This window comes from Aplidium turbinatum, chromosome 9 (genome assembly GCF_918807975.1).
Source record: "Aplidium turbinatum chromosome 9, kaAplTurb1.1, whole genome shotgun sequence".
Taxonomy (NCBI): domain Eukaryota; kingdom Metazoa; phylum Chordata; class Ascidiacea; order Aplousobranchia; family Polyclinidae; genus Aplidium; species Aplidium turbinatum.
In genome coordinates this window covers 1,512,183-1,539,125 of record NC_137480.1, presented here as the reverse complement: position 1 = coordinate 1,539,125, position 26,943 = coordinate 1,512,183, and the positions used below count along the sequence as shown (strand labels likewise).

Below are 26,943 nucleotides of genomic sequence, written 5' to 3'. Positions count from 1 at the left end.
CTTATTTGGTAGATTAGATTCTACACGTGAGCAAATAGCTGATGCTGGAAGAGATTTGTTATTGAAAAGGTTGGTTACCGGGACTGTATTGGTGCACAGTTAATTAAATAAGAAGAAATGAAAATGTTGCTGAGTGCCAGTCTGAATGAGACTCACCATGGCCACCTGGAGATGCGGCCTGATTTGTCACATTTTGCAGATTTTGATTACAGCTACTGCTAGTGTTTGACTGACATTTTCTGAGATGTGTTTGTGAACTATATAAAAACTTTAACCCTAAAAAAAAAACTATAAAAACTTTTTGTTGGCTTGGGGAAGCAGTAGCAAATGAGAAAAAGTAAGTTCAGAAACGCTGAATCAGACTGTTATTGAAAAATTAACAGTCTGACTAAAATCTTCGAAATCAAATTGTCTTTGTTTTTCAACATCTGAGGATGTTAAAACCTACTGTGTCATCTGTGGAAAACAGTAAAGAAAGCGTAAAAATATAATTTAAAAAAAAAATTATTTAAACTGTCGCCTAAAAGTTGGAAAAATCTAGAAATTTCTGCAAAATGTGACAAATCAGGCCGTATCTTTAGGTAGCCATGGATTTACCAATAATAATGCAATATTTTGTTGATCTATCAAGCTTTAGTGCAAAACCTGCATATTCACTTGGCCAACTACGGTACGTCAAGTACATGCAGATGGTTGCAACAGCTTCCACTGTTCATCCTGAAAGATTGCCACCCACCGAAGCTGCAATTCGTTTTCATCCCTTCAGAGTACATTTGCAGGTGAAATAATAGTGTGTAGCTTAGTGGTATTGTAACACAATACCGGTAATCATTTAGTATAATTTTAAGCGTCTTTGCTGTATAGAATATTATAGCACTTGAAGATATTTTTCAAGAATTGTTTATTGTCGGTAACTTCAAAATATTACAGCAAATTGCGCTATTAAACTGCTGTAAGGGTCAAATGCAAGTTATAGCAAAAGAAGTTGCGTTATAACATTGTAGTGTAATGCTAACATTGTGGTCACTCGTGCGTGACGTCCTGGCGTAAACACGAGGTACAATTGTGCTGGCATTCGGAAAGACACCACGAGAGAGAACGTACTATATTATATACAGATTACGCATAATACAACATGGTGGCAGCGATGCAGTTTTGAACAATCGTTAAGTTAAAGTTCTAGTCAGTATAAGAAGCATGTCTATGTTTCAAGTGAACCCTCCAGCAGAATTCGATTTCTCAAATCCCAGCGGTTGGACCCTGTGGATAAGGCGATTTGAACGGTTTAGAAGTGCCTCAGGTTTAGCAGAGAAAGATGGCGAACTACAAGTCAACACGCTCATCTACTGCATGGGCAATAAAGCTGAAGAAATAGTGCCGTCATTTAAGCTTTCGCCAGAAAATTCTAAAGAATACTCAGTAGTTAAAACTAAATTCCAACAACATTTTCTTGTGAGACGCAATATTATATTTGAGCGTGCCCAGTTTAACACAAGAAACCAAGGCGAAACTGAGTCGGCAAGTGCTTTCATATCTTGCCTGTACAACATGGCGGAAGGCTTGCAGTTCGGCGAGCTTCACGATGAACTGTTGCGTGACCGCATCGTGGTAGGCATTGGAGACAAAGGATTATCAGAACGGCTGCAGATGGACACAGACCTCACACTGCAAAAGGCAATCGACCTTGTTCGGCAAAGCGAGACAGTAAAACAGCAACAAGGCATTCTTTGTAAAGAAACGACACAACAAAATAGCGGCGAACTTGAAGCCATCGTAAGAAAAGAGAAACAGCGGTTTACAAAGAAATGCATGAAGTGTGGTCGATCGCCTCATTACAATGGAGAAACTTGTCCAGCAAAGACAGTCACTTGTTTCCAATGCAAAAAGATAGGACACTTTGCTCGACATTGTAGGAATCAGACAAACAAAAGCGTCAATGAAGCAAGTGAAACGACATCACGTAAGTCTGCCTGGTTTGTGAATGTTCTAATCAACAATTTTCCAGTTTCATTTAAAGTTGATACGGGTGCGGAAGTCACAATCATACCTGCTCATATCTGGGAGCACTTGGGTAAATTCAAGCTTTCCCAAACGGACAGACAATTGCAAGGCCCAGGTGGCAATCTTTTAAATGTGTTGGGCAAATTTAACTGTAGACTTACGTACAGACAAAATTACAGCTGTCAAAACGTTTATGTCGTCAAAAACGCTAATAATGCATTGTTAGGCTTTCCTGCTATAAATTGCCTACAGATCGTTAAATTCGTCAACTCGACTTCTAGTCCCGAAGCAGTGAAAACGCAAATTACAGCAAAATACCCCCAATTGTTTTGCAATCTTGGCAAGCTGTCAAGAGAATATTCGATAACGTTGTGTGATGACGCTGTTCCTTACCAAGTTCGTGCACCCAGACGTGTTGCATTGCCACTGTTCTCAAAAGTTAAAGTCGAACTATCCCGTATGCTGCAAGAAGGAGTGATATCAGAAGTTAAACGTCCCACTGACTGGTGTGCCGCAATGGTTGTAGTGCCCAAAAAAGACAACAGCGTAAGAATATGTGTGGATTACACAACGTTGAACAAAAGCGTCAAAAGAGAAAAACACCCATTGCCTTACGTTGACCAGGTTCTAGGCCAACTGAGTGGCGCTAAAATTTTCTCTAAACTAGATGCTAAATCTGGGTTTTGGCAAATACCTCTCTCGGAAAGCTCGAAAATCCTAACCACATTTATAACCCCATTTGGACGATACTGTTTTAATCGTCTACCATTTGGCATATGCAGCGCTCCAGAGTACTTCCAGCGAACGATGTCAGACATTCTTTCTGGGTTAGACGGCGTCGTGTGCGAAATGGACGACATTCTGGTGTTTGGAGCAAATCACGCTGAGCACGATCGACGATTAGCTGATGTTTTAGAAGTTTTGTCTTCAAGTGGACTGACACTAAACAATAAATGTGAATTTGCAAAAACGTCTATTAAGTTTGTTGGTCATATTATCGATAGCGACGGCATCCGTGCTGACCCTGACAAAGTAAGCGCTATCCTGAAAATGCAGAGCCCCAATAACATTTCTGAATTGCGACGATTTATGGGCATGGTCAATCAGCTAGGAAAATTTACAAATCAACTAGCAGAAAAGTCAAAACATCTACGTAAGCTGTTGAGTAAAAATACAGAATGGTCTTGGACCACGAAAGAAGAATCAGCTTTCAATGACATCAAAGCTATATGTAGTTCAACCGATGTACTAGCACTGTATGATCCGACGCTAGAGACAATAGTATCTGCTGACGCTTCCTCATTTGGCTTAGGAGCAGTTCTTCTTCAAAAACATGATTCTGATGTTTGGAAACCTGTTTCGTTCGCATCCAGAGCTATGAGTGATACGGAACAACGTTACGCGCAGATAGAAAAGGAAGCTTTAGCCATCACATGGGCGTGTGAGCGGTTTTCCAGTTATCTGATCGGCATGAAGTTTCTTGTTCAAACAGACCACAAGCCTTTGGTCCCTCTTCTAGGAAAAAAAGGTATCGACGAACTGCCCGCCCGCATTCAACGCTTTCGAATGCGTTTGATGAGATTCACTTATGATATTTGCCATATCCCAGGCAAAGAGTTAATTATTGCCGACACCTTGTCCAGATCACCTGTAGACTCGCCCACGTCATCCGACGAAGAACTTCGCCTCCTTTCTGAAGCCTACGTTATGTCAATAATGGACGGACTCCCAGCTTCGGAGAAGAGACTTAATGAAATACGTGTAAGGTTAAAAGATGATCCGGTCTGCAGTCAGGTAATGCAGTATGCACAAGAGGGGTGGCCGCGTATGAATGCCTTATCGAGTGCTGTTAAATGCTTCCATTCAGTCAAAGACGAAATTACGGTCCAAGACGGTTTGTTACTGCGAGGAACTAGATTGATAATACCACCCTCGTTACGTCTTGATATTTTAAACAAAGTTCATGAAGGACACTTTGGGATTGTCAAAAGCAGAGAAAGAGCGAGAGGGTCTGTTTGGTGGCCATTTATGAGTAAGCAAATAGAAGAAATGGTTAAATCGTGCCCCACATGTCTAAAAAATTCCTCACCAACTATCGAACCCCTATTGTGCACAGAGAGACCCGAACGACCATGGCAAAAAGTTGCAATGGACATGTTTCACTGGAAAAACCAACAATATTTATTGATTGTCGACTACTTTTCTAGATGGATTGAAACGGTCTTGCTTGTGAGTACTACGGCAGTAAACGTTACCAACCACCTCAAGTCCATATTCTCTCGTTATGGTATCCCGGAGGTAATTGTTTCAGATAATGGTCCACAGTTTGCAAGCGCTGAATTTGCAGATTTCACAAACAAACTAAAAGTGAAGCATATAACCTCTAGTCCTAGATATCCTCAAAGCAATGGCGAAGCAGAGAGAGCCGTTCAAACAATCAAAAATTTGTTAAAGAAAAATAATGATCCTTACTACGCGATGCTTTCTTACCGCTGTACTCCCTTAAGAAATGGTTACAGTCCTGCAGAACTCTTCATGGGAAGAAGACTCCAGTCCAATCTCCCCCTACACCCGAAACAATTAGCTCCACAATGGCCTGACTTCGACTCGCTACGGAAGAAGGAGAAAGATGATCAGGAAAAGCAAGCCCTCAATTACAACAGACGACATCGCACTAAAGAACAATCTGCTTTGGTTCCAGGAAGTAAAGTACTCATCAGAAACAATAATACAGTCACCCCTGGAATAGTAGAGAAACCTCATGACACTCCACGATCGTATGTAGTGGCGACTCCAGACGGGGGAGCATTGAGGCGAAATAGACAATTTCTAATAAGTTTCCCCTCGCCTGACAACCCAAGTACAAATAACACTGTGGTTAATGCGGAACCACCGCCTAGGCCCGCATCACGTTGTAATAGTGACACACCTGCAGAAAGTCAAAGTAACTTTGAGCCTTCAGGAAGGCCTAAGCGCGTTATTAGAAAACCGGAAAAATATAAAGAATTCGTAACATAAAATGTAATGGCATACCTGTTATTATAAAACCAAGGCTTAGCAAAAGCCTACTATTCGCTCTTGTAATTTGTAACCACTCAGTTATTCATATAAGCAGACAATTTCAAATTTAGACTTCGCCTTGTTCCATTCTATTATAACTTACCGTATTTATATTATAATGCGCTCTGTTAGAGCACGGCATGTATGTTTATTATTAATTTGCTGTTTTGTTTCTTATTTCTGTATGCGAAATGCTTTTACGATTCTGCATACTCATATTGCTTTCCCTCTATCGTATTTGTCGGGGAGATGTAGTGTAATGCTAACATTGTGGTCACTCGTGCGTGACGTCCTGGCGTAAACACGAGGTACAATTGTGCTGGCATTCGGAAAGACACCACGAGAGAGAACGTACTATATACAGATTACGCATAATACAACAAACATGATTAGCATTATGTTGTAACGCAAGTGGTGTAGGACTACAAATCAAAAAACTTATGGCAGCAAGACTTGTCTAAGTTGATATAAAACTGTTGTTTCAGGTATGTCAGTGGAAGCATCTTGACACTGAAATGTTGGATCTCTCACAGTGGGGATGGAAAGCTGACACAGCAGGTGCAGTTACCGTATGCCAATAAAGACCAATTTAGATCCGGCACCAGAATGGCTATTGAACGTTGTACGATGCAAATGCAAAGAAGGAACAAAAAATCAATGTGGTACAATGTCTTTCACTTGCAGAAAAAATGACTTAAACTGCGTAACAGCATGTGGACTGTGGAGAGTGTCGTGGGCAAACTTGTTGCAATCTCAGTTATGTACAAGAAGACTGCCATGAGGATTGCGACATTTTGATCATGTTTCAATAAATGATTTCATAAAAAAATAGAACGTATTGCCCTTTTGATTTTATGTGCGACCGAGCATAGAAGTTCACACCAGTTAAGTCAGGGTTTCCCAAACTGTGCCCCATAAACATTGGCTCGTAAAAACACGAGAAATACACGTGTATTACACGAGTTTCCTCAGAATTTCACGTGTCTTTTACGACCAATGTTTATGGGGTGGTCAAAACATTCTGCCAACACCTTATCAAGGCAGCCAAATTATCCATCCCAAGGAGCTGCAGGAGAAATTTTATACCAACCTGGGATAACGAATGTCAGCAAAAGTATGATATTTTTATGTCATCCGAACCTGGCTTGACAGCTGCGGCAGCCGCTACAGACTTAACAGACTGCATCAACAGGAAAAAAAGAGATAGATGGGAGGAATCCGTCGCTGGAATAGACTTCACCCACTCAAGTCGTAAAGCCTGGTCAACGCTCAACCGCCTCACAGGCAGGACCACGAAACCAAAGCCATGCCCTATAACGGCCAACTCCATAGCGAAACAACTTCTCGCAAATGGCCAATATCAAGGAGCATAGCCATTAGAAAGCCCAACAAGCCAGCTGATAACCCAAAAAGTTACAGGCCCATTTCCTTGCTCTGTGTACCATACAAGTTACTTGAGCATCTCTTATTGAGCAGACTCGAACCAATCGTTGATCCAAAAGCACAAGCTGGATTCCGACGCGGCCGATGTACAACTGACCAGGTTGTCAAGCTAACGGATGACATCGAAAGTGGTTTTGAAGCTCGTGAGAAGGTGGGTGTTGTCCTAGTGGATCTTACAGCAGCCTATGACACTGTGTGGCACCGCGGTCTTACTATGAAACTATTACAACTAATTCTTGACCGACACATGGTAGAGACCATCTCGAACCGTACCTTCATACTGCATACCAACGAGGGAAAACCCAGCAGACCACGCCGCCTGAAAAATAGCGTCCCCCAAGGGTCAACACTATCGCCACTCCTATTTAATATCTATATAAGTGACCTCCCATGCACTACATCGCAACAGTATGGCTATGCGGATGATCTAGCTCTTCTATACGCTCACAGGAACTGGCATGAGGTGGAAAGAAAACTTGAAATTGACCTGAAACTGGTAGCTGACTATCTGGACAAGTGGAGGCTCAAACTGAATGCGTCGAAAACAATAATCTCCGCTTTCCATCTAAATAATCGGGAATCCCAGCGTCAACTGTCTGTCTCGCTAAAAGGAAATCCTTTACCATATACTCCAAACCCAACTTACCTTGGAGTAAAACTTGACCGACAGTTGACCTACAGACCCCACATCGAGTCACTCCGTGCCAAAGTTACCTCGAGAAATAACCTCTTGAGAAGCCTTGCAGGAACAGGATGGGGAGCCCGAGCATCAACCTTGCGTACAAGTGCACTAGCCTTGGTCTACAGCTCAGCCGAATATGCCACAGCTGTGTGGAACCGTAGCAGACACACAAAAAAGATGAATGTATGCATTAACGACACCTTGCGCATCATCACTGGCTGTCTCCGCCCCACACCTACTGCTTATCTGCCAACTTTGGCTGGCATTGTTCCTGCTCATGTCCGTAGGGAAGAAGCCTCTCACAAACTGGCTTTGCATGCAAGACTCGATCCTCAACACCTTCTCCACAGTCACTCCCAAAGATATGGACCAATCAGACCCCAACGCCTGTCATCAAAGCGCCCATTCCATCGATATGCTACACAGCTTGTGGATAAGAACTTCAGCTGCATGGAGACATGGGCCCAGGAATGGAACGAGCTGCCACATATCCCTCCCCAGTTTTTAGTTATACCAGCACTCTCCATCCCTCCTGGAGCAGACCTCTCAAGAAAGGCATGGGTCACATTGAACAGGATCAGATGTGACGTTGGCTGCACTGGAGCTAATCTATTTAGGTGGGGGTTGCATAATACGCCGATATGTGTCTGCGGAGCGGTAGAACAAACAATGCAACACATACTCCACGAATGCCCCATCTTACGCCCCCCAAGTGGAATCATTGGTATTCGAAAACTGGACCCAACTACCGTATCATGGCTGCACGATGAGGCATTGCCAATCTAAGCTACTACAAGTCAAACGAGAGAAGAGAAGATGGGGTGGTCCGCGGACCTTTGGTGGTCCGCGACGACTGCACAGGTGGTCTGTGGCCATATGACAAGAAATTAAAAATACACATATACGTTGTACAGTACGTACCCTGTCAAAGATAATTGCCGCAGTTCTATACAACTTAGATGATTTCGAAAACTTTTGCTATCCAGTACCGTATCGTAAATCTTACTTGTTGCGCCTTCGTTGCAGTTAAAAAGTTGCTTACGAAAAATTAGTCGTCCGTGGCTCAAAAAATTTCACAAATTGTGGTCCGTGGCCCAAAAAGTTTGGGAAACCCTGAGTTAAGTGATACAGGTTACTGCAAAGGCTGGACTGAGCCTGAAAATGAGCCTAGAAAACGTATGAAATTTTTTTCTTAAGTTTGCTTATGATAATAAAATATAAAACATTATCAAATGAAAACAATTGTGCGGTACGGTACCACATTGTTCATGGCGATCTTTATTCTCATGTGGCAGGAAGGCGGCTGCTGCGTTAATAGGGTGCGGGTTGCCCAGACCCACACACGATTTACCAATATTTCTTGTTTGATGGATATTTGTGTATTGCCCAAATTTGGGCTACCCGAAAGATTCCACTGGATAGTTGAGCTGTACTCCTCAGACATGGCATATCCATTAGCAGTGTGAGTCGAATTTTCACCGTCGACAAGAACAATAGTTCCACGCCTTGGGCACTCGACTGACAACCATTTCCTCGAAGGCATAATTATTTAAAAATTTTGCACTTTTTGTATAATGCCCATAATATACTCTCGCCACTTGTAGCGCTTAGTTTCGTCATTAAACCGGACCTGGGGTCAAAATGCCCCCTTGACTCATTGTATGAAGCTCCGTTCTGTCTTAAAACGATCCTTTAGATTTTAGATGATTGTGCAGGTGTCGGGCAGCCATTGGATTGATTAGTCATCTAGTTCAGGCACACCATTTGGCTTATGCAGGGTTGCCACACGGCATAAAATCCTGCCAAAAACACCGTGTAGCATAAAAAACTCATAAAAATCATACTTCATCATAAAAAGTCAAAAATTTTTGAAAAATCATGGTATTTCAATAATTATACATATATGATGCTAAATATTTTTTAAACTTTTGTTAAACAAAAATTGCTTTTGAGCATTGGAATCAGGGCCTGATTAAGGCTCACGAGGGCCCGAGGCACAGCTAATTTTAGGGGCCCCTATTGGCAATCGCTTTCGATGCAGAGTAGCAGTGCTCTACTTTTGCCTAGCATTGCCAGTAACTTCGCCAAAAGCATGACAGTTCGGAATCGTTATTCTATTTAGCAATCGTTACACAATTTGAAATCGTTACTCAAAAATAACAACTGTGCACGCACACTGGCAGAACAACTTTTACTACCTACGCTTACGGTACTAATGTAAAACAAATTGGGGGCTCCTAAAACCAGGGGGCCTGTGCCTCATGGTTAATCGGGCCCTGATTGGAATGGATAGGCCAAATGTAAATTTAAGTTTTGAAAGGAAACAAAGGGTGTATTTGGAAGAAACGTTGCAAATTACCATGCTTAGCATTGAGATCTGCTCGCTCCATCCACTTCACACAGTTTTTCGAAAAGGAGCTCTTAGTTTGTCGTTTGATATTGATACCTTTTTCACAACTTGCATTCTTTTTAAGTTGTCCAGTGCAAGACGTGAGGACTATAATCGAATGGAAGATGTAACCAATATTGCAGCACTCTATATCACTGATCACACTGAAACTAGATGGTTATCGATGAAATACGTTGCAGTAGCCTACGTAGGCTACACCTAACCAAACGCAAACTAACCTTTCAAAGCAGAAAAATCTTATATCTATCAAGAAAATGCTTGCTTTTGGCTATGCACTATAAAGTGGAAAATCCGATGCAGAAAAAGAAAGATTTTATGACGAAATAGCCCTGAGTGGAGCACAAGAAGAGATCAGGAAATCGTATTGGGTCTTGGGGACTTTAATGGGTACGTTGGCAAACAAATTGATGGGTTTGAAGGTGTTGATGGAGGGTTTGGCGTGGGAGAAAGGAATTGTGGGCCATAGCCTATAGGAGAATAAAACTGTTGGAGCATGCAATGAAGGTAGTGGAAAGGGTGTTGGAGAGTAGAAAAAGATCTGTGGTGAAGCTGGACAAGATGCAGTGTGAATTTATGCCTGGGAAGGGAACGACAGATGCTATTTTTATTTTGAGAAGGTTGCAAGAGAAATATCGGGACAAGGGAAAGAACTTAGGCTACTTGTACACGTGCTTCGTGGACATGAAAAAGCCATTTGATAGAGTTCCAAGAAGAGTGATGGAATGGGCAATGAGAAAGAAGAAATACACAGAGGCACTTGTGCAAGCAATAATGAATCTTTATGACGGTGCAAGGACAAGAGTTCGAGTTGGATCTACCCTCTCAGACGAGTTTTCGGTGAAGTTGGGTGTACACCAGGGTTATGTCTTCTCTCCTCTAATTTTTGCCATTGTGATTGATGTGATTACCGAATATGTAAGAGAAGATTTATTGATGGAGATACTGTACGCGGATGATTTGTTTTTGCTGAGTGACACAATGGAAGATCTGAGAGAGAAATTTGAGAAGTGTAAGGAGTCGCTTTAATGTAAAGGTATGCGTGTCAACATCAAAAAGACAAAGGTTGTAGTAAGTGGAACGGAAGGGGAAATCACAAATGAGCAAAATTGACCCTTGTGGCGTATGTGGAAGAAGAGTGATGGCAAATTCTGTTATGTGTACGAAATGCAGGAAGTGGGTGCGTGGAAGATGTGCAAAGATGAGAAGCAGGATCCGGAGCATGCGGATCCGGAGCATGCAGATCTGGAGATGGTTCTGAATGTGAAAGATGCGAGAAGATTGAAGAAGGAATGGTTGGTGGGTCCACGTCTTTTAGGCGCTGGTCTAATACGCACACTGTGGCGTCTGGATATTTAGGTGCGGAGCACTGTGGGCTGTGGCGCCCGGTCATTTAGGTGCTATTCCTAGTGAAGTTTGTAGATTGTATCAGCTTGGCAGGGAGGGGCGTAGGGCAATGCTTTTCAAACAAAACATTATATTGAACACGAAAATATATTGTTTTGTTAATGCATGTGCGTTGACGTTGTTGGTCATGGCTTTGTGATATATTGGAATCTTAATTGTTAACGTGGAAACCCTGTTCTAAACGAGACATGCGCAGAACATCGAATCGGCATTATGTTGAGAGACTCGTGTTGTGAGGACGTATTGTAAACCTGTGTATCCGTCTTGATCAATATATTACATGGCGTCGCCGGCAAAGTGACTAATTGCAGTTTAAAAGTCGAAACGTTCCCCCAGCGGCAACTTTGTTCACCTATAGTACGTCAGTTGATTAACTATGCCGACTAAACTTGATTGGTCCTTAAAGCAAGTTTTTGTGAAAGAAGAGTTAGAGTTGACAACACACACTGGAGACAAATTTATTAATTGGAAAAGGCAGTTCACAAATTTTATCAGAGAAGCAGGATTCTCGCAATCTGGCATTGCATGGGCTGCAAAGTGGGCTGCACTTGAAGCATGTGTCAGCACCAATTCTTTCCACAAAATTAATGCAATCAGACTCCAGCTACCTGTAGATAATAGAGAGGATTTGAATGCCCTTCTTGATGCTTTATCTGAAGTGACAGGAGCAACCGAAAATGTTTGGCTAAAGCGACATGCCTTTGAACGATACAAACAAAAACCTGGCCAACAGTTCAATGACTTTTATGCTGAATTAATAAATCTGGTCTCATCATGCAAATTTGACCACAATATCTGTGCTGAAGACAAGCAAAAAGTTGTAGATCAGATGCTATTGCACAAAATTGTATTTAATTGTGACCCTAAAGTGCAAACCAAACTTTTCGAAATAGCTGAACTAACATTGCCTATGGCTGTAAAAATAATCAATAATTTTGAGGTTATGCAAAAAACTCAAGCTACTTTCTCAGGCATGGACCTCAACTCTGTAAATGTAGTAAACAGGACCGATAAAGATCAATCCAAGTCAAAAGAATGTAGAAGATGTGGCTACTATCATGCATACCATGCCAAATGTCCAGCAGAAGGGAAAAAGTGCAATTTTTGTCAAGGAATGGGCCATTTCGAAAGGGCATGTTACAAAAAGAAAAATCAATTCAAATTTGAGATAAACAACAAATACAAAACTGGTGCAGTTGTATCTTATATTGGCACCAAAACAGAAAGTGTACAAGTAATAGTCACAACTGACCAAGGAGGCAGTCATCTTCAAGACTTCACTATTGATACTGGTTCTGATTGGACTGTAATAGGGCCAAAACATCTAACAAATTTTGGATTGACGCAAACAAACCTGTGTCAAGCCACTGATGAAATGAAACGCACTGTTACAGCAACAAGTGAAAAGATGCACCCGCAAGGATATGTAAAAGCTACATTTCAGTTTGGACCAAACATCACAGAAGCCAACATAGTTGTTTTTGAGGGTATATCAACACCATTGCTTTCCATTGATGTTTTAAAAGCATTGGGTATTGTAAAAATTGAAGTAACACCAACCAAACCACCAAGTCACCATGTGGCCCAACTCTCTACCACTTCAAATGTAGTCCTCCCATTTTCTGAAGGCAAGATATTTCTAGAACCGAAAGTATCCCAATGCACCAGCACTACTGTTGACAGTAAAATAAATAGCATGAAACAACAATTACTTGAAGAATTTCAAGACGTCTTTGAGAGCAGACCTCCAATGAAAGGCGAACAATTTAAGATCACCCTTGTTTGAACAAGCACTCCGAGAAGAAATTGATGAACTGTTGACAGAAGGCATCATATCACCTGTGACAACCCCAACAGAGTGGGTGAATCCAATTGTGGTTGAACCTACCCAGCAAACATTGATTGCTGGGCCAGCGTTGGCTATATGCTGGGTATGTTGGCACAAGGCTGGCAATTTTGTCCAACATTTTGCCAACATTGCCAACATTACGCCAACAATTTCAATACTTCTTATTATGCGTTCAAAAAGGTCTTAAAGATTTTATTTCAGGTTTATTTGTTTTAAACTTTTAAAATACTAACACAAACCTCTTTTCATGTGGTATTGCTTCAAAACACAGTTGTGTGATTGGCTAACATCGGTCAGAAGCATTGCCAGCGTTGTGCCAATTCATAACAATTTGGTGTTTTCTTCAAAATTATGCAAATGTATACCATCATTTTGCTACAATTTTACATTTTAATAATAGGCTATCAATGCTGTTATTATTTTCTGATACCGTACAAGTATACCATGAATATTTAAGACCAGCGTTGGTCAGAAGGGTAGCCAACAGTTTGCCAACAAAGTAGTTTCATTTTAGTTTGTTTTGCCAAACTGAGCAGAGGTCTAGAAAAAGGCAGGAGCAACAAAACACGAACGCGATAACGTGCTTGATACCGAACCAGTTTAAACTTTCCATTTGCCCTACGCGTTTCCACAAAATAAACAATTGCAACGTCACCTATATGCTGGATGTGAGGGCACAAGATTGGCAATTATGTCCAACATGTTGCCAACAATACGCCATCAGTTTCAATAACTTATTTCTTATTATGCGTTCAAAAAGGTCTCAAAGATTTTATTTCAGGTTTATTTGTTTTAATCTTTAAAATTACTAACACAAACCTGTTTTCATGTGGTATTGCTTCAAAACACAGTTGTGTGGTTGGCTAACATCGGTCAGAAGCATTGCCCGCATTGTGCCAATTCATAACAATTTCGGTGTTTTTTTTAAAATTATGCAAATGTATACCATCATTTTGCTACAATTTTACATTTTAATAATAGGCAATCAATGCTGTTATTGTTTTTATAATACCGTACAAGTATACTATGAATATTTAAGACCAGCGTTGGTCAGAAGTGTAGCCAACAGTTTGCCAACAAAGTATAGTTTCATTTCAGTTTGTTTATGCCAAACTGAGCAGAGGTCTAGAAAAAGGTAGGAGCAACAGAAACGCGAACATGATTCCGGGCTTGATACTGAAACAGTTTAAGTTTCCATTTGCCCTACGCGTTTCCACAAAATAAACAATTGCAATGTCGGCTATATGCTGGATGTGAGGGCACAAGATTGGCAATTATGTCCAACATGTTGCCAACATTACGCCATCAATTTCAATAACTTATTTCTTACCATGCGTTCAAAAAGGTCTCAAAGATTTTATTTCAGGTTTATTTGTTTTAATCTTTAAAATTACTAACACAAACCTCTTTTAATGTGGTATTGCTTCAAAACACAGTTGTGTGGTTGGCTAACATCGGTCAGAAGCATTGCCCGCGTTGTGCCAATTCATAACAATTTCGGTGTTTTCTTCAAAATTATGCAAATGCATACCATGATTTTGCTACAATTTTACATTTTTATAATAGGCTATCAATGCTGTTATTATTTTCTGATACCGTACAAGTATACTATGAATATTTAAGACCAGGGTTGGTCAGAAGTGTAGCCAACAGTTTGCCAAGTTTGTTTATGCCAAACGGAGCAGAGGTCTAGAAAAAGGTAGGAGCAACAAAACGCGAACGCGATAACGTGCTTGATACCGAACCAGTTTAAAGTTTCCATTCGCCCTACACGTTTCCACAAAATAAACAATTGCAACGTTGGCTACTTCACTTCAGCTTCACTTGATTTATTCTTTGAAAATATTAATAGCCAACAATAAAATGACTCTTTAACTAAATGACTCATGTGGTTTAGTGGAAAAACATAGTTTCTTTAGCATACCGTATTCTTGTACCAACAACGCCATGATAAAAATCGTTTGTTCATATTCAATTGCTTCAGATAATTCAGTGCAATAAATGACTTGTGATTCAGAGGACACTTCCAGAAAGTTTAGGCTTTGGCGCCTCCAATACCCAACTAGCATAATCCGTTCTTTTTACATTGATTCAACGTCTGCAGACGTTGGTAAGGTAACTAACAAGCGATAAACTTAAAAACGTGGTTGCTAATTCAAGTTGCCAGGTCTTCATTTTTTTGTTGTGTTCAACAAAAGCTTTTTTAATTTTCAAGTTTAACTATACTAAAATGTGTTGTAATATTTTTGAAAGCATTTTTTCAGGACTAACCTCAAAATTTGCGTGCAGTTCAAGAAAATTTAAAACAACTTGTAAGCTTAATCGAATTCACTTGTTGATGTTTGGTAGCGCTCGACACAGCAGCATGATTGTGGTGATCATTGAGTTGCGGCTGCACTGCCGCCGCGCTGCTGACCTGTCTGCAGACGCTGAATCCAGGGATATCTAGAGAAGGGGATATGAAGGCTCGCAGCGATTATCTTATTCTCATGACACTACCAGGGCGGTAGTTTGTAGTGCTTTAAACATGTGGTTCTTTTCAAAATCGTAGAAAGTTTTGTAGTGCAGCTGGTACAATGAGCTACAGAAGACAGTTAGCAAATGTTACGTAGAGCATATTTAAAGAATACTTGTTTGGAAAGGCAGTTTAAAAGTTACCAGTAAGCTGTTTTTCTTAACAAAGCATTTGCAGTAGGTTAGACGTAAAGCAAGTATATGGGTAGTTGAATTAACAAGCAACCATGAGCATGCTGTGAATACCCAAGCCTGATGCTAATAGCGCAATGCAAGTTATCATAAGAAGATTTATTAAACTACTACCGGTGCCAATCATCATTTTAGGATAAACACAGATAATTTACGATAAACAAAAGCCCTTCTATTGTCAGACGCATAAAAAGCCTTCGCATCCCCTTCTTTAGATATCCCTGGCTGAATCAATGTAAAAACAATCGATTGATGCGCTATCACTTATTGATTTTGTTCTGAGAGCAGTCTCGCTCACTGTCTGATTTTGACCACGTGGATGAGATTCTCGTGTCGTCAACAAAGGGGCGTCTTTACTTTAAATGTAGCAAAGCTTGCACAATAGGCCAGCTTCAGGAGCAGTCATGTTGCCTCGAAATCTCTCCTCAATTTCTTGAAGCGAGATTTCACAAAACGATCGCTACTTTTACTTTCAACGATCCGGCGAATCGTTTTTTCTCCTCCCGCGGTGCATAGAACAATACTACAGGCACAATAATTGTTGTGAAAACTCCATTATGACGTCACTACTTAAACTTTGACTGGGCAATATGACGCGTTGAAGTGAAATAGGCAACAAAGCTTTTGAATGCGGCGATGTGTTATATCAACGTGAGGAGATGCAATTTAGCAGAAGAACTTGTTTTTTTTTATGAAGGAAGAAGTTCTTTTTTTTTTTTTTTTTCGAAGAAGTTCTTTTATTTTGCATCATCAGCACATGCGAAAAAACAAAACAATACAAAATTAGAAGAAAACAAAATTGGAAGACAAAGGCCATGACTTAATCCTTTGCTAAAGGGATTATGACGTCACTCGATTCACTTCGACTGTTCAAACATGGCGGTTGTGCGCAATACAAAATTACGTGGAGAGCCGAAAGCACAATGCTTATGTGAACAGCGCTAAGAGGAATTTTCGCTTCTTGCATAGAAAATATAAAAAATCGAATTCAATTGAGATATTACGGCCGAAAGAAGTTTTAGAAATGATCAAAATGAAACTATAGGAATGACTTACGGCAATGTTTATGAAAACCTGGTAAGTGAATGTCTTTTATTCATTGAACCTGAAATAATTGTGTAAAGTCGTTTTTGTCACTAGGCTACGTTTACACAATTTAAAGAAAGTTATAAAACTCAATTTAGAGAAAGTTATAAAACTCAATGACCAATGGAAAACTTTCATATGAAATATTCTCTTGACAAACTTAGTGCCAGTGCTCCTAGATGAGTGCTAAGAAGACATTAGCAAAGTAGCAGAGCTTGTAATGTCCCAAAACATGGGTAGGATTTTGCTAAATTTTTGGTTTTGTTGCTCCGGTAGTGTTTGCCTGATTGCTTGAATGTGTTTGTATTTTTATGTCGTGTGGGTAGGTTTGTGATGGTTGTAGAGTATTTGCAAATGTAGCTTTCATTGCCGTCAACTGAATAATAATAATAATAACATGTTTTATTTTGCGCCCATTTCGACAACATAGCGTACAGTAGCCTACACTGCGACCTACATACGCAACAAAACAGACGACTGGAATCCCAAAATAAACTTTAAACGTTGGCTGTCATTTGTAACAGTCGAAAATTTCTGTAACAAGTGCTGAAGATTTTTAATATGATGGATGAAACCCCTGTCATTACATTCGATTTACATTTTGCAGGTGGCAAATTTAAGTCAAGTTGTTGGCAAAAATGCAAGCGATTGTATCAGTGGACTTATTGCATTTATAATATTGCAACTATTATTATCGAACACAACACAGTTAAGTCATGTCGAGAAAAAAGAAAGAAAAAAAAAACGTCGTGAAGTCTAAGCACTCGTTTGATTGTTTAAAAAAGAATCTGAAAAAGGTTGTTCTTGGTGAGTACGGATAAATGTTTCTACTACGACTAAATGATTATGTCACAACTATGCCATTTTGTTCTTTTGAATAATGTATGATGTAATTGTGAAGAGTATTGAGTAATGTATGAAAATGTTTTAGTGGTGTACTCGCATTGATGTGAACAACGAACATGGTGGTTAGTAGGCTATGTCGGCATTTATATACTGATTTAACACTTCTTTTTTTACTTTCATGATTAGACGTGGTGATGGCGCACGACAAAGCTGCTGCCATGCAGCAAATTGATGAAGAGTTTCAGAGTGATTTCGAAATTGGAAGGACAAGCAAGGTGGCCGAAAACGGCAAAAACTAACTTTTGGAGAGCTTGTTATATGTTTGAAAGACAACAGCGAATGTGTTGCTTTAGTTGTTGAATAACTACTGTACACGCAATTAGAATGTATTGGAACTTGATTATCGCTCTGCGTGGCGCAGAATCGAATGATAAGTTTTTTGTCACGCACGTTGGAGAGAGGGATATTACATTGATATTGCAGATTGTCAAATAACTTCGTATTATCCTGGACGACAACTGATCAAAATCCTACACTGTTGCAAAACAGCCCTCTTCAATTAAATATTTTTGTTTCATTCGCAGGAATTCACAATGATAAAGATACACAAGAAAAAGCTGCTGATGTGCAATGAATCTCCATCTATCAATACGATTTGATGTGGCTTGTTTCTAATAAATGTGAAAATATACGAAGCTCGGCTGTTACTTTGCTTTGTCCCAAAAGGAGTAGTGTTGCTTATAAATCCGTGTTGCTGCTGTTCTTTCGCCCAAGGATTAGCTAGGTTCAACAATAAACTTTTGGTGATGAGCGAGGTTTAAGTACAGAGACGTTTGGCAAATGTAGATGCCAATGCTGTTCAGATGTTTTATGCACCAGCTTGCTTCGCATGGCCAACCTTGGTCAAAGCGCGGGCATCACAATACTCAATAGGTCAAATGAAGCAGCATCATGGTGCATCATGGTGCATCATGCAGCATCATGCAGCATCATGGTGCATCATGGTGCAGTCAACCAGAATTTAGGCGCCAGATGAAGCAAAATGGTACACAAGCCATCTTGCCAACGTTGGCCAGATACAGATGCCAACGTTGGCAAGATGAAGCAAAATGGTGCATAAAACATTTTGCCAACGTTGGCTAGATGCAGAAGTCGACGTTGGCTAGATGCAGACGCCAACGGTGGCAAGATGCAGACGCCAACGCTGGCCAGATGCATCCAAATGGTGTATAAAACATTTTGCCAACGTTGGCAAGATGCAGAAGCCAACGTTGGCAAGATGCAGAAGCCAGCGTTGGCAAGATGCAGACGCCAACGCTGGCCAGAAGCATCCAAATGGTGCATAAAACATTTTGCCAATGTTGGCAAGATGCAGACGCCAGCGTTGGCAAGATGCAGACGCCAACGCTGGCCAGATGCATCCAAATGGTGCATAAAACATTTTGCCAATGTTGGCAAGATGCAGACGCCAGCGTTGGCAAGATGCAGACGCCAACGCTGGCCAGATGCATCCAAATGGTGAATAAAACATTTTGCCAACGTTGGCAAGATGCAAAAGCCAATGTTGGCAAGATGCAGAAGCCAGCGTTGGCAAGATGCATAATCCAACGTTGGCAAGATGCAGAAGCCAACGGTGGCAAGATGCAGACGCCAACGCTGGCCAGATGCATCCAAATGGTGCATAAAACATCTTGCCAACGTTGGCGTCTGCATCTTGCCAATGTTGCGGCCAACTTCTTGCCAATGTTGCCCCAACAATCAATGTTTACTGGGTAAGAAAGACAGTAATGGCAATTTCAAAGGTAAAGTGCGTCTTTGTGTTGATTTTCGTCATTTGAATAAGTACTGTTTACGCGAGCATTATAGCTCACCTTGTGTTCTAGAGACTGTTCAGGCCATTAATGCCAATGATGCTAAATTATTCACTACTTTTGATGCATGGAAGGGTTATCACCAAATTGAACTGGCTGATGAAAGTAAATCACTTACAACTTTTATTACACCATTTGGACGTTTTCGTTATGAAAGAGCTCCCTTTGGCATAAATTCCATCAGTGAGCATTATAATCGTAGAATGTCAGAAGCACTTGATGGGTTGTCTAATGTGAAAAAAGTTGTTGATGATGTTGTAATCTACTCGTCAAATGATATTGATCATCACTTGCAACTAGTAAAATCGTTCCTGCATAAGTGTAGGGAAAATGGCATTCGTCTACATCGCAATAAGTTTAATTTTTCGGAAAATCAACTTACATTTGCTGGGGTAGTGCTTAATCAACATGGGTATAAAATTCAAGATAAGATACTGAATGCCATAAAGGAGTTCAAACAGCCACAATGCCTGACTGATCTTCAGTCATTTCAAGGCATGGCAAATCAATTGGCACTATTTAATAAAGACTTGGCAAAAGCATTGCAACCTCTACGTCCTTTGCTCAAAAAGTCAAATGAACCATTCAGCATGGATGAGTTTCAGGTTCAAGCATTCCTAGATGCAAAAAATCTTCTAACAAGTGAAAATGTGTTGGCCTATTACCGTCCAGGTGCACCATTGCAACTCTTTACTGATGCAAGTTTAAAAAATGGTCTGGGATTTTTTTTAAAACAATTACAACCTGACAACACATGGAAAACAATTCAAACCGGCTCAAGGACCCTTCTAGATGCTGAAACTCGTTATGCACCTATTGAGATTGAATTACAAGCAATCGTGTATGCCACAAAAAAATGCAGAAATTTTCTTGCCGGTTGTAAATTCAAAGTTTTTACTGATCATCGCCCTCTTGTTACTATCTGTAACAAACGTAGACTTGATGAAGTGGACAACTCAAGAATTTTAAGATGTCTGATCAAATTAATGGACTATAACTTCATAGTAGAGTACATTCCAGGATCTCATAACAAAGCTGCTGATGCATTTTCTAGGCATCCTGTTGACCCACCCGATGAGAGCGACAAAGCCGACCAACAATTACAGCTCTTCAGTGTAAATATTCTTCGAACAGCTAAAGGTGAAGATGCCAATTGTTCTTTCAGACTGGAACAAATACGGTCAGCAGCAGAAAATGACATTGAGTACCAGTTATTAAAGAGCCAAGTCTTAGAAGGTTTCCCACAGCATAAACACATGTTACATGAAATGCTGCATGCTTACTGGAATGTTCGTGATGACCTAACCATCAGTGATGATGATTTCATCTTAAAAGGTACAAGACTGCTCATTCCCAAAACTTTACGGAAAAATGTTTTGTGTGAACTTCACGCTGGCCACCGTGGCATCGAAGGTTCAAAAGCAAGAGCAAGACTAGTCGTGTATTGGCCTAACATTGATAATGACATAGAAAACTCTTGCAGAAGTTGCAAGAAGTGTGAAAATGACCGTCCGAGCCAAGCAAAAGAGCCGATCAAACATCTTCCAACTCCATGTCACCCATTCGAATTTATTTCAACAGACTGGTTTGACCTCAATGGGGACAAATTTTTAGTAATTGTTGATTGGTACTCAGGACATTTTGATGTCAAAGGGCCAGTGGCTCATCCTGATGCGCCTTCCTGTATTGGTTATCTAAGAGAGTGGTTCATCAATACATCAGTCTGTGATTACTTGTGGAGTGACGGTGGACCTCCATTTGGGTTAGCCGAAATGAAAGACTTTCTCTTACGATGGGGAGTAAAGTGGTCACCCTCATCACCTAGATACCCCCAAGGGAACTCAATAGCCGAATCCGCTGTAAAGTGGGCCAAAAGTTTACTCCGGAAATGTTGGAAAGGAAAAGGCCAACCCTTGAAAACAAATGAAGATTGGATCAAAGGCTTACTACAATGGAAGAACACTCCCCATAAATCTACTGGCTTATCACCAGCCATGATGCTGTACAACCACCCCATACAAGATCTTATCCCATGTCACAAAAGTGCCCTCAAACGCAGCTGGCATGATGAAAAACTAAGAGTAGATCGTGAAGCTGCACAGCGTAAAGAAAAACTGGAACATTATTACAATAAAAGTGTCAAGAGCTTGAAGCCTCTAAAGGTTGGGGATCCGGTGTGCATACAGAACAACATAACTAAAAGATGGGACAGGTATGGCATTGTCCTTGAATGTTATTACAGAGCACGGAGGTATTTGATTAAACTAGAATCGGGCATGATCATTCGTCGCAACAGAATTCACCTTAGGATGCGATTCTTTTCAAAAGAATGCACTAATAATCATCACTACACACACACGCCTGTTGTTGACAATGAAAGCACGACCCGGCATTTGTCTTCTTTTGAAACTATTGATGCCCAACCGTCACATATTCGGAGATCAACCAGGTTGTCGAGACCTCCAAGGAGACTTGCTGATTATATCATGACATAGTTATGCTTTAACATTAACTTTGTGTACAACCCTGTTGTATAGGCTTACAACTACTTGCAAGACAAACCGCATGTTAAATTTATTGTTTCATTCTTGTGTATTCATTCATTGAATTTCATTCTTGTTTTGTGTATGCTTCTGTGTATGCTTTTTTGTATGCTAAATCGGGGGATGTGATATATTGGAATCTTAATTGTTAACGTGGAAACCCTGTTCTAAACGAGACATGCGCAGAACATCGAATCGGCATTATGTTGAGAGACTCGTGTTGTGAGGACGTATTGTAAACCTGTGTATCCGTCGTGATCAATATATTACAGGCTTCAGTGAGTGAAGCTGCTTGAACCGGCAATGCTTTTCACACAAAATGTTATATTGAAGAGAAAAATATGTCATGGCTTCAGTGAGTGAAGTTGCTTAAACCGGCAATGCTATTTCACACAAAACGTTATATTAAACAGAAAAATATATGGGTGAAGCTGCTTGAACCGGAATTGCTTTTCACACAAAATGTTATATTGAAGAGAAAAATATGTCATGGCTTCCGTGAGTGAAGCTGCTTAAACCGGCAATGATTTTCACATAAAATGTTATATTGAACAGAAAAATATGTTGTTTTTTTAATACGCGTGTTCAGCGTTTATTTGTTGTTAGTCCAGGTTTGCGTCGGCGAAAGCTTTATCAATAAATTATTCAAGTTTCCGAACATGACTGAGTTCACTTTTAGTTAGGTCAAATAATAACTACACTAAACATCAGTAAAAAATGTACCGTAGCCTGTATTCAAGCGGGCGGTAGGCTTGAGTGAAGAGTAACTTAGTTTTCCGTCAAAACCCCGACTAGGTTTAATAACGCGCAAAGTCTCACCATTATGCTTGCAACTTGTGTAGCCTATATGCCCTGTAGAAATGTATTCATGTGAACAGTAGTAGAGCGTGTTACGCGTTCTCCTCACATGGCCAATCCATCCCGAACAGAAGTAATTGCAAAATATAACAGATTAAGTAAAGTTCCATCTGGCTGCAACTTGTGTTCAGGATGCATTGCAAATGTCCTGTAGAGATGTGCTAATATCAAGAGTAGTAGAGCGTTTTCCCGCACCTTATCTCTACACGATCTATCCGTCTCAAGTAGAAGCAATTATTAAAGGTAACAGACTACACAAAGCTGCGCCTTTAAACCGGCAACTTCTACTCCAGAAGTCATCTTCCTTGGTCATCATGGCAAAAATCTTGGTCATCATGGTACTTCCTTGGTCATCATGGCAAAAATCCCAAGGCGTGTGTACGTCCGTGGTCGCGAAAGAGTTAACTAAAAATGAACTCAATAATGTTCGGAAGCTTGAATAATTTATTGATAAAGCTTTCACCAACGCAAACCTGGACTAACAACAAATAAAACAATAATAAATCAATAAAACAACAATATATTTTTCTGTTCAATATAACATTTTGTGTGAAAAGCATTGTCGGTCTCGACCTGTTATCAGCCGGGACCTGATGGTCCCGCCCTTCACTAGTTTTGAAATTTTATATAGAAGGAATTTTCCTAAAGCGCTGATATTTCTTGACTTTTACTTTTTATCATTTGAGCATCGTTTAAACCTAATTTGGTTATTTTTGGAACATTATGTGGTTCACAATAAGCATTTTGTCACAGGTTGTTCAGAAATTTTGTCTAAATTCCTATATTTTGGCAATCGGCCTCGAAATGACTCATCGCTTGTGCTATTGTATACACAGTGGCCGCAGTCAACCGCGAGTCAAGTCATCAATCACACATTTAAACTTAGAACTAAACGCAATGGGACTCATAGTGTAATTTATCGTTTTATCTAAATCCCAAGCAGTTTTTGTTGCGTCATTGCACAATCTCGGCAAGTGAAGTTGACCAGTTTTTACGAAGATTCGACGTGTTCAAAAGATGAAATTTGGTTACTAGGAATGATCCGTTACTTTAGTTTAGTATTTACACTTTGCTACTTCTGAAAAGAAAAACAGGGCTAATCACAACCGAATCATCAACCACAGTTATCCACAAAGCGTTGTAGTTGTACCATTATGTGTAGACGACATCAGAGGAACGGGTTATTCCAAAAAAAAATAGTAATCTCGCAAAGTTTCTGATCGTCGCTGCAATGTGCCTTTTTGCACAAAGCACATATTGAAACTATGTATGTCATGCCATTCATGACATGTAGGCTACAGTTGAGAAGGAGCGATCTTCCCGGCGTAAGCACTACCTGACTACTCACAACAGAACAGCGAGCATTGTGTTTCTCTAAATGCTTGTAAACTGAATTTTTCATAATTCCACGATCATTTGTGTGTTGATCCAGAATTGTGGTACATTTCATTTTTAATTATGTAAAAGTAAAATTGACTATTCTTACATTGTCTCGACATTGCCAGACTCAAGTTAAACAACCCAGACAAAAAAACCCGTCATTTTTACATTGATTCAACGTCTGAAAAATGACGGGTTTTGCTGTCTGGGAAATTTAGCTAAAAGCAGCAGCCAAGGCAGAAAAGTTGGCTTTTATATCGTTTCAACGTTTAGCTACATTGAAAAGTATCAAAAAGAAGCTTTTTTTTTTATTCTAAAACATTTTGGCAGGTTGAAACGAAAGCTATACTCTATGTTATGAAATGAAACGCCTGAAAAAACAGCTGACTGGAAATCGTGTTACCTATACTTCTAACCCAGCCAGTAAATCAACCACTTTCAACAATGATTCGACGTCTGCAGACGTTAAATAAATGTAAAAAGGACCAATGTTGCTGGCTGGGAAAGAATGTGATAACTTAGAGTTCTTTCAACCAGAAAATCAATCTGTGAAGGTTGAATCAATGTAAAAAAATGATTTGTTGGCTGGGACGCGACAACTATTTTATGCTTTCATTCATCTTGATTTGTCATGAGAGATACTGCGATGCTAAGCAGCCATGACCACATGTGGAGAACTGGTCACAGCGGTAAACCATAATCTCTTCGTGGGAAAATTTTAACATAAAGTTCCCGAATCCGTTCGTCTGTATATAATGACCGAAGAAACACACACTTGAACTTCTTTTCAAACAGTGTATTTCTGTAAAATTAGCTCGCGGCTATCGAAATGACTGGTGCAACGCCTTACACCTCAAAACTGTCACTACGATACAGATTACTTGGATAAAAGACGGAGAATTTGTCCAGCTAGCAAGCACCAAATAAACCAGTTAAATGTGCGACCGACTTCCAACAAACAACTTCGAGAATGAATCAGAAAAATTTGTGATAACTCAAAGGCACAATGTTTAAACCGGTTTCAACAGGTTTGACACGAGTCTTACGGACGATGGTGCAATTTTGGCTCATGTTTTAGGAATTTCCATGACGTAATATTCAGTAGACCCGAACGGTTTCTACATGACGTTTGACCAGGCGAACAACCGTCTGGAACATAGCGGCCCCTAGTTATGACAGTCTGACATGGCATAACTAAAAAAGAATTGACGACAATTATGAGCCAATGAATAAAAACACATGATACACAAATTGTTTGAATCACTCACGTTTAAGTTAATACGCAAATACAAAGGGCATGCAAAGAATGAACAGCAATAAGAATAAACACGACGATACATGAAATTGGTACCATAGGTATTAGGTACACGCAAAAATGATGCTATATACAATGATTGCGATAATAACCGACTGTTCTGGGCTCAGACAAGTGTCGGCCACCGCAGACAAAACCAGGCTCAAACCCTAACACTTAGGTGTTCTTTACGGGGGCGAGGCACGAAATATCCCTCAACACATAGTCTTCTTTCACTTTCCCCGTACTCTCATCATAGTTGCAGACGGCAACTTTAGCTCTACGAACCACAGGCTTCCCTTTCCTAATTTGTGGAACTACCTCATGCACCCTCCCAAGTTGATACTTCCCACGTTTACCAATGTCCTGGAGAGAACCTACCACTACAAGTTGACCAGGCTCCAAATTCTCGGCCATTTTTAGCCATTTTTTCCGGCCCTGAAGACCTGGCAAGTAAAAATCGATCCATTTACTCCAAAACTGATGAGAAAGTAACAAATTGAACCGATAATCCCTTCTTAATTGGTCACGATCATGTGGTTGCCCAACAGCACAGTATGGGTCTAAGTATGGGGTCAAAAGTGAGGCAGGGGTGATGACAGTAAAATCCCTAGGGTCGTCACTCAAAGGTACCAAAGGGCGTTCGTTCACGATCCGAACGGCACTGCCTGTGTACGTAAGCAGTTCAATAAAATTGGGCTTACGAATTGAAGAGTCCAAAATGTGAAAAAATGCAATTTTAAATTGTTTAACCATTGCCTCCCAGGCGCCACCTTGCGCCGGAGCATACGGAGGTATAAATTCCCAGTTTATCTCTCTCTGTCTCAGGGCATTGTGAAATTCAGCTGATCCTATCAACTCGGGTAACTTCTTAGATGCTGCCTGAAAGGTACTTCCATTGTCGGAATAGATAGCATTAACCTGCCCACGTAAATCTGTAAACCTTGTAAAGGCAAGTAAAAAATCACTCAGCGACAATGACGTAACCAGCTCAACATGAATAGCGCGAGATGCCATACATGTGAACAAGAGTCCCCAAGCTTTTTTGTGACTTCTACCTTCAACGAAAGTTAAAGGTCCAAGATAGTCTAAGCCGCAATCAAAAAAGGGTTTCCTATGCGCAGTTGTGCGAGACAAAGGTAAATCAGACATGAGCTGCCTTATAGGTCGAGCTTTCTCAATCGCGCATACACCACAGTCATTAAGATACCTCTTCACGGAGGCATTACCATTAGCGATCCAAAACTTCTGTCGCGTAGACAACAAAGTGTGCTGTACTCCACAGTGCGCATTTCCATTATGATGCGACAGTACAACAAGCCTAGTGAAGGGGTGCTTCGAAGGCAAAACAATCGGATGCTTTGCTTCAAGAGAGATCTCGGGAGAATTACTTAAGCGCCCTTCAATGCGGATTACACCAGCGTCATCTACACAAGGTCTGTACTTTTTAAGTGAACGTAATTCTTTCAACCGTTCCTTCTCACGTTGCGAAGCGCCAACACTACCTCGC

At 40.5% G+C, this 26,943-nt stretch overlaps 1 long non-coding RNA gene across 1 annotated transcript; it reads left to right on the top strand.

The window, feature by feature from the left end:
• The first annotated feature begins 536 nt into the window (after nucleotides 1–536).
• Nucleotides 537–5,741, top strand: LOC145777003 (uncharacterized). Its single transcript, XR_014290301.1, has 2 exons — nucleotides 537–779; nucleotides 5,547–5,741. It is a non-coding gene; the product is annotated as an uncharacterized LOC145777003 (long non-coding RNA).
• The last annotated feature ends 21,202 nt before the right edge of the window (nucleotides 5,742–26,943 follow it).